At 45.2% G+C, this 17966-nt stretch overlaps 1 long non-coding RNA gene across 3 annotated transcripts in view; it reads right to left on the bottom strand.

Moving 5' to 3' along the window:
- Positions 1–1310: 1310 nt before the first annotated feature.
- LOC140409593 (uncharacterized) overlaps positions 1311–17966 on the bottom strand; it is a 64314-nt gene continuing 47658 nt past the window's right edge. For all 3 annotated transcript variants that reach the window (XR_011940415.1, XR_011940414.1, XR_011940413.1), the window contains 2 exons: positions 3018–3122; positions 1311–1675 (listed from right to left, as the gene is read on the bottom strand). This is a non-coding gene — a long non-coding RNA (uncharacterized lncRNA). The remainder of the gene's footprint in view (positions 1676–3017; positions 3123–17966) is intronic.

Here is a 17966-nt window from a genome sequence, read left to right on the forward strand (position 1 = left end):
TGCAGTTTATTCTGTGTAGTTTGCCAATGGCTGCAGTCAGATTCAGGGATGAAGGGCAGGAGGAAGGCCAATGCCTCCATGGGGCATGGTTGGGGCAGCCAACTGGTGACTACAAAATTCAATCCTCCCCGGTGAATGGTCGGGGCTGACAAGGAATCATGCAGTTAGTCTTTCTATGCTGCCAAGGTACTGTTCTCTCTCTAGAGTTTTATGGGTGATGGAGACAAGTGAAAAAGAGTTTGCATGCAGCTTCTTGCACATGGATCTCATTACCAGGTCAAACAGCAATGTCTCCATAGGCATTAATGTATGAACAGAGGAAAACTCATGTCTGATTGTCGAGGATGTCCTTTACCTGGAAGGGGTGGGCTGAGAATGCCTTATCTAGGCTGAGGCTAGGTGAAGGGCTTAGCACTGTCCTGCTGGCTTTGAGATTGAGGGAAAATTGTAAAGGACATGGTCACTTAATGTATTACCTCAATTCACTCACACATCCACTGACGCATCGATGATGCAGGCTGCAGGCCCCCCTACCTTGGTTATGGCTCTCATCCAGAATGACAAGATAGAGGACCCATTTTGCACAGGACAATGAGGAGCAAGGGTCTATGTAGCAAGAGATGACGGGGCCTCTGGAATGTCAAAAGACTGGTGAATGTGGACCACTGCAACGGTAAGTTTTGGCCTGACCATGGGTATATCACCAGTATCTAGAGATGAGTGAAAGGCAATGCTGGTGGTGCCCTTGTATGTCCTGGAATGTGGTTGCTTACATCTACAAACTTCTCAGATACGAGCTGCAGCCGCAATGATTCTAGAGGAACAATACAGATATCCTGGCCAGCAATAGCTGAATGTATGTTTGATTGCCCTTTGAATATGGTATCAGACTTTTGAATCCCTAAGGTAACAGCAGGGCGGGCAACTTTCTGCCTGCCCAAGCCAAGTGATTTTCTGAGTTCCTCACAGATGCATAATTGTTGAGCCGAAAAATAGAAGATCACGCATGTTCACCTATCCTGCCATCCAGCAGTAACCACATCAACTCTCATGCCTACCACTGGACTAAGTCTCCAGAACAGAAAATTCAGCCCTTTAATTATTGTCCAATCTTTGGAGCTGCTTGCCGGTTTTCTCATCAGAGTACATTTTGGAAGATTCCACCCCAGGAATGGTCCGATGTGGGAAATGATTGGATTGTCACTCACTTTTCACTTGCTTGATCTTCTTTCATAACATCTGGTGAATAAAGGAAATGCCTACTGGAACATTTGCCCACACCCTGCCCAATAACACCGACTGACAATTGGTGCAGGATGATTGTTTATTGCAAACAAAACAGTTTTCTGTGATGTACAATCTATTCAATATTTGCAGATTGACTCTGCTTGGAAGTAGAAAATTCTCTTCTCTGATTGTCTTTACTCCAAACTTCTGTAGAATGTCCTCATTTGTACCTGGATAGAAAGCCAAAAAATTGTCTTTGAATCCTTGTTCAGCCGTCTTGTCAGAAATTGGCCTGTTGAGCTCCCAGTCAAACCTGCTACAGACCTCTTTAGCGTGGGTTTCACTGTGGCTAAACCCTGCTGAGTTTAAATGATTGGAGCCTTTCCAACATGATACTTGTGAATGTTTTTGGGATAAATTGACGGTCACCATAAATACGATACTGCACCTGAGGATTGATAGAAAGCAAATGTAATCCCAATAGCAAAATTAAATGGGTTCTTTTGGAATGTGCTTATATGTTTTTACTAGAAATAGCAAACATCCTCACTAGAGGAATACTTAACCTCAGAAGACCATTTGGCAAAGATTTAAAAGCAGTACCTGATGTCTCATAAATCTACAAGAATTTCTTTAGGAGACAACCAAATTAATAGTTAAGGGCTGTTTGGCGAATTTAGTTTATGTTGGATTGTTTAAAAATACAGTTGAAAACTTCTGCATGTGACACTTTCTAAAAAAAACGGTTATGGAATTAATGCAAACTAATGGGCTGCATTGAAAAATCAGTTAAAAATTGAAAGTAAAATTTCACTGACCGACTATTTGGAATCAGTTGTAAAGGTTTTGTGTGGAAGATAAATAGAGTTCCGCAGGGTGCTTTCTTAATTCTAACACCAGCAATAAAAACATGTTTCAAAAGCACCTTTAATGTACTAAAGCATCCCAAGGAGCATCATATAAAAAATGACACAGAACCACATGAGGAATTACTAGGTCAGATGATCAAAAGCTTGGTCAAAGAAGTAGGTATTAAGGGCCACTTTAAGGTAAGATAGTGGGGGAGATTGGCAGAGTGGTGTAGGGAGAGAAATCCAGAGGTAAGGCTGTCAGTGGTAGAGCACTTAAAACCAAGGATGCACAAGAGCATAACATTAGATGAGCAAAGATAACTTGGAGGGTTGTGAAGCTGGAGGCGATTACAGAGATAGGGAGGGATGAGGACATGAAGGTATTGAGAACAAGGAAGAGAATTTCAAAATCAAGATGTTGCTTGGCTGGGAACCAATATGGCTCAGGCTCAGTGAGCACAGCAGTGAGAATAGATAGGAGCTTGCTCTGAGTTAAGACGTGGGCAGCAGAGTTTTGAATGACCTCAAGTTTACAGAGGATAGAAAGTGAGAGACCAGACAGGAGTGCAAAGAAAAGTCAAGTTGAGAGGCGATCAAGGCATCAATGAGGGTTTTTGTAGCAGATGAGTTGATGCATGGGTGAAGTTGGGCGATATTGTGTCAGAAAATGGCAGTCTTAGTGCTGGTCTTTTAAGTTGCTTTTGAAAGTACATATGGGTAATAAGAAATTGGGTACTTCTGGTAATTTTATAACATCTCACGACATCTGAGGAGGTTGTAGCAGAATACTTAGAAAATCAGACTGCAATCAGGCAGCATGAACAAGGTTTTGTGAAAGGGAAATCATCTTTACCTAATTTATTATGTTTTTTTTCATGAGTTAACATTCAAGGAATATAAAGGGAAACCTGTAGATGTGGTGGAAAAATAAATTCTAACCTTAGTCTTGTAGTGCAGCGGAGGTGGTTATTCATCCGATGGTCAGCCACGTCGACAGTAGCTCCACTTTAATTCTTATCGCCAGTTTAGTGACCACAGATGAGTCTGCGGCAAGTGGATAAGAGAAACTAGCTTTATTACAAAGTAATAGTATATACAATATTCTTCAGATCCCATTTGGGTCTGAGGTGTTGGCTCCAAACCTGGCCAACCTCTATATTACAGGTTATTAGAGTCACAATGGCTCCCCACCTCTCAGTGGGGGATCTCCTACTCAATGAGGTTCATGGGAGGCTAATTGCTTCTACCTCATAATTCTTTTGGGTTATAACAGTTAGCTAGGCCTGCATCTTAAACAGAATAAAATATAAACTTTATAATTCACCGTGCAAAATGAAGGAGGGGGGGTGGGTTAAAATCAGTTTGTAATTCGTGAGGGGGTAAGAAGCTGGAATATTTGCCTATTTTGAAGCTAAAGGCAGAAATCCGGGGTGGCCCTTACATAGACTTGTGGCAAAAAGCAGAAATCAAAGATAGTTTGGAAAACAGTTGGATATCTGCTGGCAGCCCAGCCAAGGACCTCAGGAATCCACAGTTCTGAGGTCTTTAAGGAAATGTTGGAGGGTTGCTTAGCCAAAAGCTAATTGAAGGGCCCCATAAATATTTCACCATGCAGAATGCTGGAATACCGAGGAGAATTAAAATTAATTTTAGAGCATTGTGGCATACCTTTAGATCCCCAAAGAAGTCAATGAACCGTCAAGCTTTTGTACGATAAGGGAACACTTGGGGGAAAAGTAACAAGTAGAATTATGTTTATAGCATAAATCTTAATAAACTGTAGTGTTAAGTCAGTGGTGCTTGCTTTGTTTAATTTATTTCTGTATTCAATAATGTTTTTTTTGTTTTAAATGTGAAATCTTGTGGTATAGTTGTGATAGTTAATTGCTGGGTATTCGGATTTCTATTTAAATGTTAATGGCCCCTAACAAGATTGTAACATTGCAGTAGGAACAACACACTGGTAAGTGAAATCTTGATGCAATTAGCACAGTTCGAAAAGGAGAACGATGTGAATTTAACTGTGAAACCTTCATTGTGAGTATCTAATTAATGTGTGGTTCTATCAGTAAGATCAATTATATGTTGAGGTGTACTTTGAGGATATTTGATTCTAAGTAATAACAGGTGATTTTAAGTAGAAACCATTTAAGAGTAGTTGGATAGGTGATTGAAGGAAATTGAAATGCAAACAGGTTGAGAACATGAGATTAGGACTCCCATATTCATGTGGGGGTAACCTGCAAGACAAAACTGATTTGACTGTATGGACTGTTTCTGTATTCTAATTTTTATGTCAATCGATATAAACATTCTCAGCTCCTGCAGCCTCTTCTTATAACTTGGATTCTTATGCCATATGTTTTGACTGCATAGCACCCACATTTTCAGAGCTGTGGGCAATGTTTAGGTTGCAAAATGGCATCTGCACTGTTTGCACGCACATGCCACACTGGACAGCACTTTGGTAAGAGGATTAGCACTGGTATTAAGATTGTGTGCAGAGGTATGCACAGCCGGCAGATAGTGACGTTAATCAGAGACGTTAATCAGAGTGTAACACTGATTTGAGGCCAGTAGTGCCATTTACAAACTAACCACTCCAGCTAACAGAAAGCTGGACATGAATTCAGTGGGAGGAATGAATTCCGACAAGCACTATTTAAGGATACGACCAACTAGGTCCTTGATTAATAGGGGGATTAGGGGTTATGGGGAGAAGGCAGGACAATGGGGATGAGAAACACATTAGCCATGATTGAATGATGGAGCAGACTCGATGGGCCGAATGGCTTAATTCTGCTCCTGTCTTATGGTCTAACTACTAAAATTCCTTGCTGATTGATTTCTCCTCTCTATGGTCTGTGTTTGTAGAAGTGCTGAGTTTTCTACTGCACACGTTTTCAGTCATGGCCCCTCCAATGAGAGAAAGCATTGTGCATCCTTGATTGTCCCTTGCCAATTAAGTCTTGCTAATTTTGGTTATGTGCGACCTTTTCGTGCAAGAGAGACGAGATTATGTTAGTAATGGTGAAGAAATCACTATATGCCTCATCTGATTCACCAACCCCCATAACCTTAACTAACAGTTTAATGCTCTTGCACCCTTTCCGATACTTGATTATGCTTTTCATGAGACCACAATCCAAATTATTCACATTATCCACATGTTACAGTTTTATTTCTTCTTATTTTATGAACAAACTTTAAGTTGTGTAACATTTATGACAAAAGGTATGGTAATGAAATAGCACACACCTACAGTGATGATATACAAGTCTATGATTCTGCTTTGTTACAAATGTATTCATTAACAAACAACATCTTATATTCATGTAGTGTAAGAGCCATTCCTGTTGATTCCCTCAATTCCTATTTCTTTTATTTTGTCATGATCATTTTTGATCCATGGATCTTTAATAGAGACAGACCTTTAAATCAAGCAGGGGAAGTGAGGAACTCAAAGAGGTGGGAAGATTAGTGGGGATAAGGGTGGTGTGTTCGACAAGGGTTGTGCACAAATTCTGGCTCCATAGCACCCACACCTTCAGAGCTTTGGGCACTGTTTAGGTGGCATCAGAACTGTGTGCACACACATACCACACTGGATAGCATTTTGGTAAGGGGATTAGCACAGAATTGTGTGCAGAGGTATGCACAGCCGACAGATAGTGACATTAACATGAATGTAATACTGATTTGATGCCATTTTCCACCTAACCACTCCAGCTGACAGAAAGCTGGATATCCATTCAGTAGGAATAATGAATCACTAATTTGCAAAGGACAGGCAAGGCTGCCGCATCAAGGCAACTGAAAGCAAGGCCACCAATGGTCGAAATATTAAAATCAGGGATGCACAAAAGGCCACAATTGGAGAAACACAGAGAATTTGAATGGTTGGAGGGCTGGTGGACGTTACATAGATAAGTGTTGATACTACATTTGAAAAAAGGAGGAGAATATTAAAATTAACTCATTGCCAGACAATGAGGCAAGTTACTGAGTACTGGGATGATGGTAAATGGATCTTGGTGTAAGTAGTGATATGGGCAGCAGAGTTTTGGATGAGTTCAGTTTCTGGATTGTGGAAGATGGCAGGCTGATCAGGAGAGTGATGGAATAGTCAGTCTAGATTTGGATTTATATTTATTGTATTATATTATTATAAGCCAAATCCAGTGAAAAGTATTGTTCTGTGTACAGTCCAAGCAGATTGTTCCATACATGAAAACCATAGGACATACGATAAATACGCAATGTAAATACATAAATATAGACATCAGTTGAAGTGTACGGAGTGCAGTGTTACACAGGAAAGAAGATGTGTGGAGAGATCAGTTCAGTCCATAAGAGGGTCATTCAGGAGTCTGGTAACAGCGGGGAAGAAACTGTTTTTGAGCCTGTTAGTGCATGTTCTCAGACTTTTGCATCTTCTGCCCGATGGAAGAGATTGGAAGAGAGAATAACCCGGGTGGGAGGGGTCTTTGATTATGCTGCCCGCTTTCCCCAGGCAGCGGAAGGCATCAGAGTCAATGGATGGGAGGTGGGTTTGCGTGATGGACTGGGCTGTGTTCACGACTCCCTGTAATTTCTTACCGCCTTGGGCCGAGCAGTTGCCATGCCAGGCTGATGCAGCCAGATAGGATGTTTTCTATTGTGCATCTGTAAAAATTGGTAAGAGTCAATATGGACATGCCGAATTTCATTAGTTTCCTGAGGAACTCTAGGTGCTGTTGTGCAAGAGGCAAGCATCAGCAGCAGCAGAATATAAGCTGAGACAGGGCAGAACTGAGGAATGTTGTAGAGGAGGGAATGGATGATCTTGGTTATGGTGTGGATATGTGGTCGAAAGCTGATCTTGAGGTCAAATATGACACCAATGTTGCACAATGTCTGATTCAGCTTCAGACAATTACTAGAGAGTGGGGAAGACGCTGTGGTTAGAAAGAGAGTTTGCGGCAGTAGCCTAAGGTAATTTTCAGTCTTCCCAATATTTAGTTGAAGGAAACGTCTGCTCAGACGGACGGACGGGGGACAGGGAGGGGGGGAGGGTGATTTTGCATTGGGAGTGCAAACAGTGATGTGGGCGCAAGATCTTGTGGAATTGAAAAACAAAATTCTTGCTGGAGTGCCATAAAATCTGTAGAGAAAACACAGCTGTGCATCTGGAGAGCTGTGAGTTGGTTTTCTCACCTCAGCCAGCACTGTGCAGTGTAAAAAATCGAACCAATGGGGGTAACTTTTAGTCCAAATTTGCCGTCAGTCTAAACGACGACACAGGTCCAAAATCCCGGGAGAGTTGGTAAACTAAATTATCACTGGCGAGATCTTGGGCGGAATTCTCTGATCCTGAGGCTAATTGCACGTAAACGCCATCGCGTTTTACGACGGCGTCAACGGGCCCCTAGGAGCAGCGATCCTGCGCCGCACAGGGGGCCAGCACGGCACGGGAATGCATCACGCTGCTCCAGATGCCGATACCGCCGTCAGAACGGGCGGCGCGGGTCTGCGCATGCGCGCTACGACCGGCGCGAATTCGCGCATGTGCACTGGTTGCCTTCTCCGAGCCGGCCTCGACGTAACATGGTGGAGATCGACTGGGGTCCGGCGCAGAGGAGCATAGGCCCCCACCAGGAGAAGCCCGCCCGCTGATCGGTAGGCCCCGATCACGGGCCAGGCCCCTGTGGAGGCCACCCCCCGGGGTCAGATCCACTCTCGCCCCCCCACCAGGCCGCCCACCGCAACATGAATAGCGAGGTCCCGCCAGGTAGGACCACATGTGAACGCCGCCGGCGGGGCTCAGCCTAACTCGGCAGGCACTCGGCCAACCGCGCCGGCGCCAATGGCGCCGATTCTCCGGTGACCGCTCCCCCCCCCCGCCTGGCGATTCACTGACCTGGCCAGGGATCGGAGAATCCCGCCCCTTATTTCCCGATTTTCCCCACCTCTCGCTGGTGAAGTGACCTTCTGGGCGGGAACCCCATTTCATTACATTTTAATGAATTTCAATCTCATTAAAGGGATTCCCAATGACATGATCTCCCCTCACTGAATATTCATATCTTATTGATTGTGAAGTCACATCTGCAAGGTTTACAACAGCTATATCAAACCAGGAATCAGTAGAATGGAATCTGGACGGGGCGTCAACATAAGTATTGTCATTGGGGGGAAAGGGACATGCCCCCGGCACTGCTCCGGGCACGGAGGCAGTGCCACCCTGCCAGTGTCAATCGGGACGTGCCAGCCTGGTATTAGATACTTGTGCAGTGGTGAAGGATTCAACCCAATAATTGTTGGGGGGGGGGGGTTTATTTGCAGTGCAGATCGGAATGCCTTTTATAGATGGCGCCCTGATCTCTATGGAGCCAGTAATGCCAGCTCTATCACGTCCCGCCCCATAAGAGTAATGGCGCAAATCACATCCCCAGAATTTCTATGTTCTGAGTGCCCGTAAATTGGTCTGAAAACTCAGCTACGCACCTGGAGAGATACAGACCCGTTTTCTATCTGAACCTGACACTGACATATTTTGCCAAAATTCTACCGGGTATCAGTACCAGAGGATTAGAGAGAGGACAATAAAGGGAGGATTTCTGCTGAATCCAAAAGTTTCATTCATCCTAATTTGTTTTATTATTCGAAGGAGCAATATAAATTTCAAGACTGCATGTTGAATATAATGCATGTAGACTGCATGAAAATGTAGAATATAATTTTCTTAACATTTATAGCGGAACGTATTTTTTACCACCACAAATTCCTGTCTATTGACTCAGATAGGGCTAAGTAATCTGGAACATCAATGTTAAACATTGAACTAAAATCTCAAAGTATTGAGAACATTTTTAAAATATAAATTGAGAGTACCTAATAATTTTTTTTCCAATTAAGGGGCAATTTAGCATTGCCAATCCACCTAACCTGCACATCTTTGGGTTGTGGGGGTGAAACCCACACAGACATGAAGAGAATGTGAAAACTCCACACGAACAGTGATCCAGGGCCGGTGTTCAAACCTGGGTCCTTAGCGCCGTAATCCCAGTGCTAACCACTGCACCACATGCCGCCCTGTATTGAGAACATTTAATACGTCCTTGAATAATCGCTTAGCTTTTTTATATAAAGGAAATATTCAATATTTTAGAGTAACAATGGAAATACAAGGAACAGAACAAAGAAAAGTACAGCACAGGAACAGGCCCTTCGGCCCTCCAAGCCTGCGCCGAACATGCTGCCCATCTAAACGAAATTATTCTACACTTCCTGGGTCCGTATCCCTCTATTCCCATCCTATTCATGTATTTGTCGAGATGCTCCTTAAACGTCACTATCGTCCCTGCTTCCACCACCTCCTCCTGCAGCGAGTTCCAGGCACCCACTACCCTCTGTGTAAAAAACTTGCCTCGTACATCTCCTCTAAATCTTGCCCCTTGCACCTTAAACCTATCCCCCCTAGTAATTGACCTCTCTACCTTGGGAAAAAGTCTCTGACTATCCACTCTGTCTATGCCCCTCATAATTTTGTAGACCTCTATCAGGTCGCCCCTCAACCTCCGTCGTTCCAGTGAGAACAAACCAAGTTTATTCAACCTCGGAGGTTTTTTGTCTGAAAGCCACTTGGATAAAAATTGGACATCTTTGTGCTAATTAGTTGAATGTTAAACAAGGTTAATGTGACCATTTTCTTTTATTCAAGCAGGAGATGTGACTATCGCTGTCTAGGCCAGCATTGATTGCCCATCCCCAATTGCCCTTGAGAAGGTGGTGGTGAGCTGCCTTTTTGAACTATGCTCTCCAAGTGATGTACATACACCCACAGTGCTGTTAATGACTTCACGACAGTGAAGGAACGGCAATATATTTCCAAGTTACAAAGAACAAAGAAAGTAACAGCACAGGAACAGGCTTTTCGGCCCTCCAAGCCTGCGCCGACCATGCTGCCCGTCTAAACTAAAATCTTCTACACTTCCGGGGTCCATATCCTTCTATTCCCATCCTATTCATGAATTTGTCAAGATGCCCCTTAAATGTCACTATCGTCCCTGCTTCCACCACCTCCTCCGGCAGCGAGTTCCAGGCACCCACTACCCTCTGTGTAAAAAACCTGCCTCGTACATCTCATCTAAACCTTGCCCCTCGCGCCTTAAACCTATGCCTCCTAGTAATTGACCCCTCTACCCTGGGAAAAAATCTCTGACTATCCACTCTGTCTATGCCCCCCATAGTTTTGTAGACCTCTATCAGGTCACCCCTCAACCTCTTTCGTTCCAGTGAGAAAAAAAAAAGTTTATTTAACCTCTCCTCATAACTAATGCCCTCCATACCAGGCAACATCTTGGTAAATCTCTTCTGCAGCCTCTCTAAAGTTATGATAGTGAGCTGCTTAAAGGGGAATCTTCAGGTGCTGGTTGTGGTTATTTGCGGTGGTTGTCCCTTTAAGGATAACACAGCAGAATCGGATTCACCTGGTTTGACGGACCGATTGGGACCAAGAGTGGGTAATCATCCCAGGGAGTGGAGTCCTCTCTTAGGCAGAACACATTTAGAAGACATACTGGGGACTGGGGCAGCCGATGGGCTGCTGGCTTCTGTGCAGTTTTTCTTATTAATAAATACCTTTCTTGTTTCTGATGAAGTCTGTGAGCGTGGGGTATTCCCATGTATCTGCTGTCCTTGTCATTATGGATAGTAGAGGCCATGGGTTTGCAAAATATTGTCTAAGGAACCTTGGTGAGTTACTGCAGTGCACCTTGTAGATGGTACACATGGCTGCCACTGTTCATTGGTAATGGAGGGAGTGAACCTTGTGGAAGGAGTTTCAATTTTGCAGAGCTATGTCCCTGTGCGCCAAGAAAAAGTGTTCAACACCACATTGACCTCAGAGAAGGGGAGGCAGTGGCGTTGCGGTATTGTCACTGGACTAATAATCCAGAGACCCAGGACAATGCTCTGGGACCCGGGTTCGAATCCCACCAGGGAAGATGGAATTTGAATTTGAATCTGGAATTAAATCTGGAATGAAACCATTGTCGATTGTTGTGAAAACCCATCTGGTTCATTAATGTCCTTTAGGGAAGGAAATCTGTCATCCTTACCTGGTCTGGCCTATATGTGACTCTAGATGCACAGCAATGTGGTTGACTCTTAAATGTTTCAGGGACGGGCAACATATGCTGGCCCAGCCAGCGAAGCCCACATTCCATGAGTGAATAAAGAAAAAAAGGCCAATATTCAGGTATCAGTGCAGCTGCCCAAAATGGGTGTTAGGTCCTTGCATTTGCTGATGAGCAGCCAAGAGCCTATTTTAGGACCCCTCTGAGAAATAAGGCTGCCTGGGTCGAGCTGGAATATTGGTTCCCTGTTTTCTTGTTGTTGATCTGGCCTAGGAACTGGCCACCAATGTTGCGCCTGGCTCTGCAGTACCCCCAACAGCCACTACCAGCGAAGATCAGCTCAATCTTTTCACCACAGTGGAAATTACCTTAGGGCTGTTGCTGATAAGGGGGGAGGGAGCCTGAAGTAACATCCTGCATCAAGACAAGCTGGCCAATGGGGTGTGACAGGAGTCAGCAGTTTACCTAGATTATTTAGATGAGATTTAAAGTCATGCATTTGCTTCCGAAAGTGGTCACCGATGAATTTCTGCACTTTATTGAATAATATGGGGTGTAACAATTCTTACATAAAAACATATTAGTTATAATCATCTATATTCTAGTTATTCTTAATACCTGTCCTCTATACAATGTTTTGTGTAATTAAAATAGCAAAAGAACCATCACCTGGGGCAGAATTTTTGTTTTGGGGTCAGAACCCGACATTGGGATCAAATACAGATCTCGACTCAACGCTCTGTCAAAAATAGTCACCCAATGTAATTTTTCAAAGAATGCACAAAGAACGTCGCCATCTAATTTAGGACAACAAACAGGCTCCTGATGCTGTAGGAAGCTCTCCAGCATTTCAAGAGTGGTAATCTGCCAATGCAGATAAAGGAGAGAGCCTCAAGGTATAGGTACTTTAAAATGAGTTTAAAAGCGTTGTACGTAAAAATGGCCACAGCTGCAAGGCTGCTGTTGTGGAGATGAATCTGCAAATATGGCCATTTTACTGAATTGCCAGCTGGGTGGGGATGGCAAGTGGTGGGTGGAAGTATTCTGGAGCACTAATTCCCTGGTTTGCTGCCAGGAGTCCACCTCCTTTCACTGGCCATGTTTAGCTCTGGAGTCGGCCCACTGTGGTATTGTGCCCTTTAAGGGCCGAAGTCTTGGAGGGTCACGTGGCACGTTTGGCCAATCGGGTCAAAGAACAAAGAAATGTACAGCACAGGAACAGGCCCTTCGGCCCTCCAAGCCCGTGCCGACCATGCTGCCCGACTAAACTACAATCTTCTACACTTCCTGGGTCCGTATCCTTCTATTCTCATCCTATTCATATATTTGTCAAGATGCCCCTTAAATGTCCCTATCGTCTCTGCTTCCACTACCTCCTCCGGTAGCGAGTTCCAGGCACCCACTACGCTCTGCGTAAAAAACTTGCCTCGTACATCTACTCTAAACCTTGCCCCTCTCACCTTAAACCTATGCCCCCTAGTAATTGACCCCTCTACCCTGGGGAAAAGCCTCTGACTATCCACTCTGTCCATGCCCCTCATAATTTTGTATACCTCTATCAGGTCTCCCCTCAACCTCCTTCGTTCCAGTGAGAACAAACCGAGTTTATTCAATCGCTCCTCATAGCTAATGCCCTCCATACCAGGCAACATTCTGGTAAATCTCTTCTGCACCCTCTCTAAAGCCTCCACATCCTTCTGGTAGCGTGGCGACCAGAATTGAACACTATACTCCAAGTGTGGCCTAACTAAGGTTCTATACAGCTGCAACATGACTTGCCAATTCTTATACTCAATGCCCCGGCCAATGAAGGCAAGCATGCCGTATGCCTTCTTGACTACCTACTCCACCTGTGTTGCCCCTTTCAATGACCTGTGGACCTGTACTCCTAGATCTCTTTGACTTTCAATACTCTTGAGGGTTCTACCATTCACTGTATATTCCCTACCTGCATTAGACCTTCCAAAATGCATTACCTCACATTTGTCCGGATTAAACTCCATCTGCCATCTCTCCGCCCAAGTCTCCAGACAATCTAAATCCTGCTGTATCCTCCGACAGTCCTTCTCGCTATCCGCAATTCCACCAACCTTTGTGTCGTCTGCAAACGTACTAATCAGACCAGTTACATTTTCCTCCAAATCATTTATATATACTACAAAGAGCAAAGGTCCCAGCACTGATCCCTGTGGAACACCACTGGTCACAGCCCTCCAATTAGAAAAGCATCCCTCCATTGCTACTCTCTGCCTTCTATGGCCTAGCCAGTTCTGTATCCACCTTGCCAGCTCACCCCTGATCCCGTGTGACTTCACCTTTTGTACTAGTCTACCATGAGGGACCTTGTCAAAGGCCTTACTGAAGTCCATATAGACAACATCTACTGCCCTACCTGCATCCATCATCTTAGTGACCTCCTCGAAAAACTCTATCAAGTTAGTGAGACACGACCTCCCCTTCACAAAACCGTGCTGCCTCTCACTAATACGTCCATTTGCTTCCAAATGGGAGTAGATCCTGTCTCGAAGACTTCTCTCCAGTAATTTCCCTACCGCTGAAGTAAGGCTCACCGGCCTGTAGTTCCCGGGATTATCCTTGCTACCCTTCTTAAACAGAGGAACAACATTGGCTATTCTCCAGTCCTCCGGGACTTCCCCTGAAGACAGCGAGGATCCAAAGATTTCTGTCAAGGCCTCAGCAATTTCCTCTCCAGCCTCCTTCAGTATTCTGGGGTAGATTCCATCAGGCCCTGGGGACTTATCTACCTTAATATATTTTAAGACACCCAACACCTTGTCTTTTTGGATCACAATGTGACCCAGGCTATCTACACCCCCTTCTCCAGACTCAACATCTACCAATTCCTTCTCTATGGTTAATACTGATGCAAAGTATTCATTTAGTACCTCACCCATTTCCTCTGGCTCCACACATAGATTCCCTTGTCTATCCTTCAGTGGGCCAACCCTTTCCCTGGCTACCCTCTTGCTTTTTATGTACGTGTAAAAAGCCTTGGGATTTTCCTTAACCCTATTTGCCAATTACTTTTCGTGACCCCTTCTAGCCCTCCTGACTCCTTGCTTAAGTTCCTTCCTACTTTCCTTATATTCCACGCAGGCTTCGTCTGTTCCCAGCCTTTTAGCCCTGACAAATGCCTCCTTTTTCTTTTTGACGAGGCCTACAATATCACTCGTCATCCAAGGTTCCCGAAAATTGCCGTATTTATCTTTCTTCCTCACAGGAACATGCCGGTCCTGTATTCCTTTCAACTGCCACTTGAAAGCCTCCCACATGTCAGATGTTGATTTGCCCTCAAACATCCGCCCCCAATCTATGTTCTTCAGTTCCCGCCTAATATTGTTATAATTAGCCTTCCCCCAATTTAGCACATTCATCCTCGGACCACTCTTATCCTTGTCCACCAGTACTTTAAAACTTACTGAATTGTGGTCACTGTTACCGAAATGCTCCCCTACTGAAACATCTACCACCTGGCCGGGCTCATTCCCCAATACCAGGTCCAGTACCGCCCCTTCCCTAGTTGGACTGTCTACATATTGTTTTAAGAAGCCCTCCTGGATGCTCCTTACAAACTCCGCCCCGTCTAAGCCCCTGGCACTAAATGAGTCCCAGTCAATATTGGGGAAGTTGAAGTCTCCCATTACCACAACCCTGTTGTTTTTACTCTTTTCCAAAATCTGTCTACCTATCTGCTCCTCTATCTCCCGCTGGCTGTTGGGAGGCCTGTAGTATACCCCCAACATTGTGACTGCACCCTTCTTATTCCTGATCTCTACCCATATAGCCTCACTGCCCTCTGAGGTGTCCTCTCGCAGTACAGCTGTGATATTCTCCCGAACAAGTAGCGCAACTCCACCTCCCCTTTTACATCCCCCTCTATCCCGCCTGAAACATCTAAATCCTGGAACGTTTAGCTGCCAATCCTGCCCTTCCCTCAACCAGGTCTCTGTAATGGCAACAACATCATAGTTCCAAGTACTAATCCAAGCTCTAAGTTCATCTGCCTTACCCGTAATGCTCCTTGCATTAAAACATATGCACTTTAGGCCACCAGACCCGCTGTGTTCAGCAACTTCTCCCTGTCTGCTCTGCCTCAGAGCCACACTGTCCCTATTCCCTAGTTCTCCCTCAATGCTCTCACCTTCTGACCTATTGCTCCCGTGCCCACCCCCCTGCCATACTAGTTTAAACCCTCCCGTGTGACACTAGCAAACCTCGCGGCCAGGATATTTATGCCTCTCCGGTTTAGATGCAACCCGTCCTTCTTATACAGGTCACATCTGTGAGCACGCAAATTCTGGGGCTCAGCGTGCATTTTCTTTACCAGTTTTGGGATCGGAAGTCGTGGGGTATGGTAGGCTTTATCTCACTCTCTGTAAATAGGTACTTACCTCAAGGACCCCTAGCTAATGGGAATCGGGGGAAAACTCTCTGCTGGTTGAAGTCATACATGGCATAAAGGAAGATGGTTGTGGTGGTTGGAGGTCAATCATCTCAACTCTAGGGCATCACTGCAGGATGTCCCCCCCCATCCTGTCCCTGGTGCATCTGGTGGGCAGCGGGCAGAACAGGGCAGCATCAGGCCACCTGGAACACCCGAGCAGCGGCTGGGCCTATCCAGGCCCAGTTGTCCCAGAAGACGGCCACCATCAGGGACCCAGGTCGCAGGGCAGGATACGCAGCAGGTCGCCTCCATTCCTGATGTACTATCTGGGGTTCCACATAGATATAGCGTTAAGGCCCGTAAGGCCAGAAAGTTATACACCAGTCAAGTTGCCCTAGCCTCTATAACTAAATTCTGACCCAGGGTGCAGGGCAGAATTTAGTTATAGAGGCTAGGGCACCTACCTGTCCATATTTGTTAACATTGGACACCTGTTAATACTGTTACAACTTGCTTCAGTGCTCTGTCAGATGGGTCTGAGGGATGGGCTTGTCTGGTCTGACCAGAGGGGAGGCACAGGGGGGTGTAAAGTATAATGGGCAGACATTGTGGGTGACCTGGCCTACCCACCCTCACCCCCCACCGTCCCCACCGCCGTCACCCCAGGGATCTAATGGTAGATGGTGGATAGTGCTACCGTGGGCAGGAGTCAGACGTTGTCATACGATGCAGAGCACCAGAGCTCACCACAGAGCGTGTTGTTATTATCCTCCATCCCATGGACCATATCTGGTGTTACTGCCAACCTTGGGCCCACACCCTGTCGTGCAGTAGATATGTATCATGGAGGGTGTTGCGGGGGGCTGGCTGGGTGGTGGAGGGCTGGGAGGTGGATAGCGGTGTCCTTGTCCCTGGCCAGTCCCCCCCCCCAGTCGGTGAACATGGAGGTAATCAGAGAGTCCCGTGCGTGTTGGCCCTGGCGCACATGTATACGGCCTCCCATGCTTGCCTGGGCCCTTTGTCATACCTGTGGTGATATGCCTGTGAATGGTTTTGTGCATACTTAGTAATGCGGCCTCCTGCCAGCTGGTGGCGTCAGACATCGGCCATGTTATGTGAGACACTCAGCAGTTGGTAGTGAGATGCACAACAGGACAGTCACACACAGGGTAGTTCCAGGAGAGTTCATGGAACTCAAATTGTAACATAGTCTGTATAGCATTCTGTTTGTTATCTTTCCATGTATTAATCAATAAATCATCATTCTAATTAAGACACCAGATGTTCTGTGTGCATCATTACAACAGCAAGGTCGCAGAACACAACATGGTACCAAGAGTGTTGAACATTTAAACGTAACAGCATAAAAGATGAAGCGAAACCAACCGAAGAACAAAAAAGAGAAGAATCGTCCACAGACCTGGTGAACTACGACCATTGGCGACTCAACGCAACAAACAACGGCGAAGTTTGAGATTGAAGGTTTAAAGGCTTCAAGTCTTGGGTAACGTAGGTGAAAACTGTGCATTTTTAAGCAATAGTTTATACTCTGTCTCAGCCCTTGGCCTGCAGGCACAGCCTGACGCGAGGCGCATTGCGTTGCTGCTCATGGTGGCAGTTCCACAGGCAATCAAAATTTACAATGCCTTCGCTTTTGATAGTGAAGAGGAAAGCAAGAGCTACAAAGAGGTGATAAAGTGCTTCGCTCGGCATTGCTCTCGGAAAAAAAATGAATCATTTGAAAGATACATTTTTTGTACGCGTACATAGAAACGTGTCAAATCTTTTGATAGTTTTGTAACAGACTTGTGGCTGAAGGCCCAGTCCTGCAATTTCAGTAATCTAAAATCATCGATGATCTGCAGCCAAATAGTATTTAGCATATCAAATGATAAGCTCCGTGAGAGATTGTTATGGGAAGAAGACCTGAAATTGGAAAACACGATTAAGATTTGCCATGCGAGTGAGATGGCTGCACGGCAGATCAGTACATTCAGCTTGAAACATTTTGGCACCAACGTGGAGGAAGAACCCAACGCCATCAGCACGGTGACGTAGTTCAATATAAAATGTAGTCTCAGTGCGGGCGGCCATTTTAAACAGCCGACTGGATCTGCCATCCTATGCCAGAAATGTGGCAATCAACATGGGCCATGGCAATGTCCAGCATATGGAAAAGTATGCTCCAGGTGTGGCCGCACAAATAATTTTGTGAAATAAAACTTTTCATGTCCTACAGTGGACCAAATCAGATCAGTCAACGCAGGTATTGAGATACCCCGGAATAACAGTTCTTCATTGATCTCATTTCAACCAGGGACACGATGAATCCAACCATAAAAAGTGAAGAAGTCTTTCTGAATA

The sequence above is a fragment of the Scyliorhinus torazame genome, chromosome 3 (genome assembly GCF_047496885.1).
Source record: "Scyliorhinus torazame isolate Kashiwa2021f chromosome 3, sScyTor2.1, whole genome shotgun sequence".
Taxonomy (NCBI): Eukaryota; Metazoa; Chordata; class Chondrichthyes; order Carcharhiniformes; family Scyliorhinidae; genus Scyliorhinus; species Scyliorhinus torazame.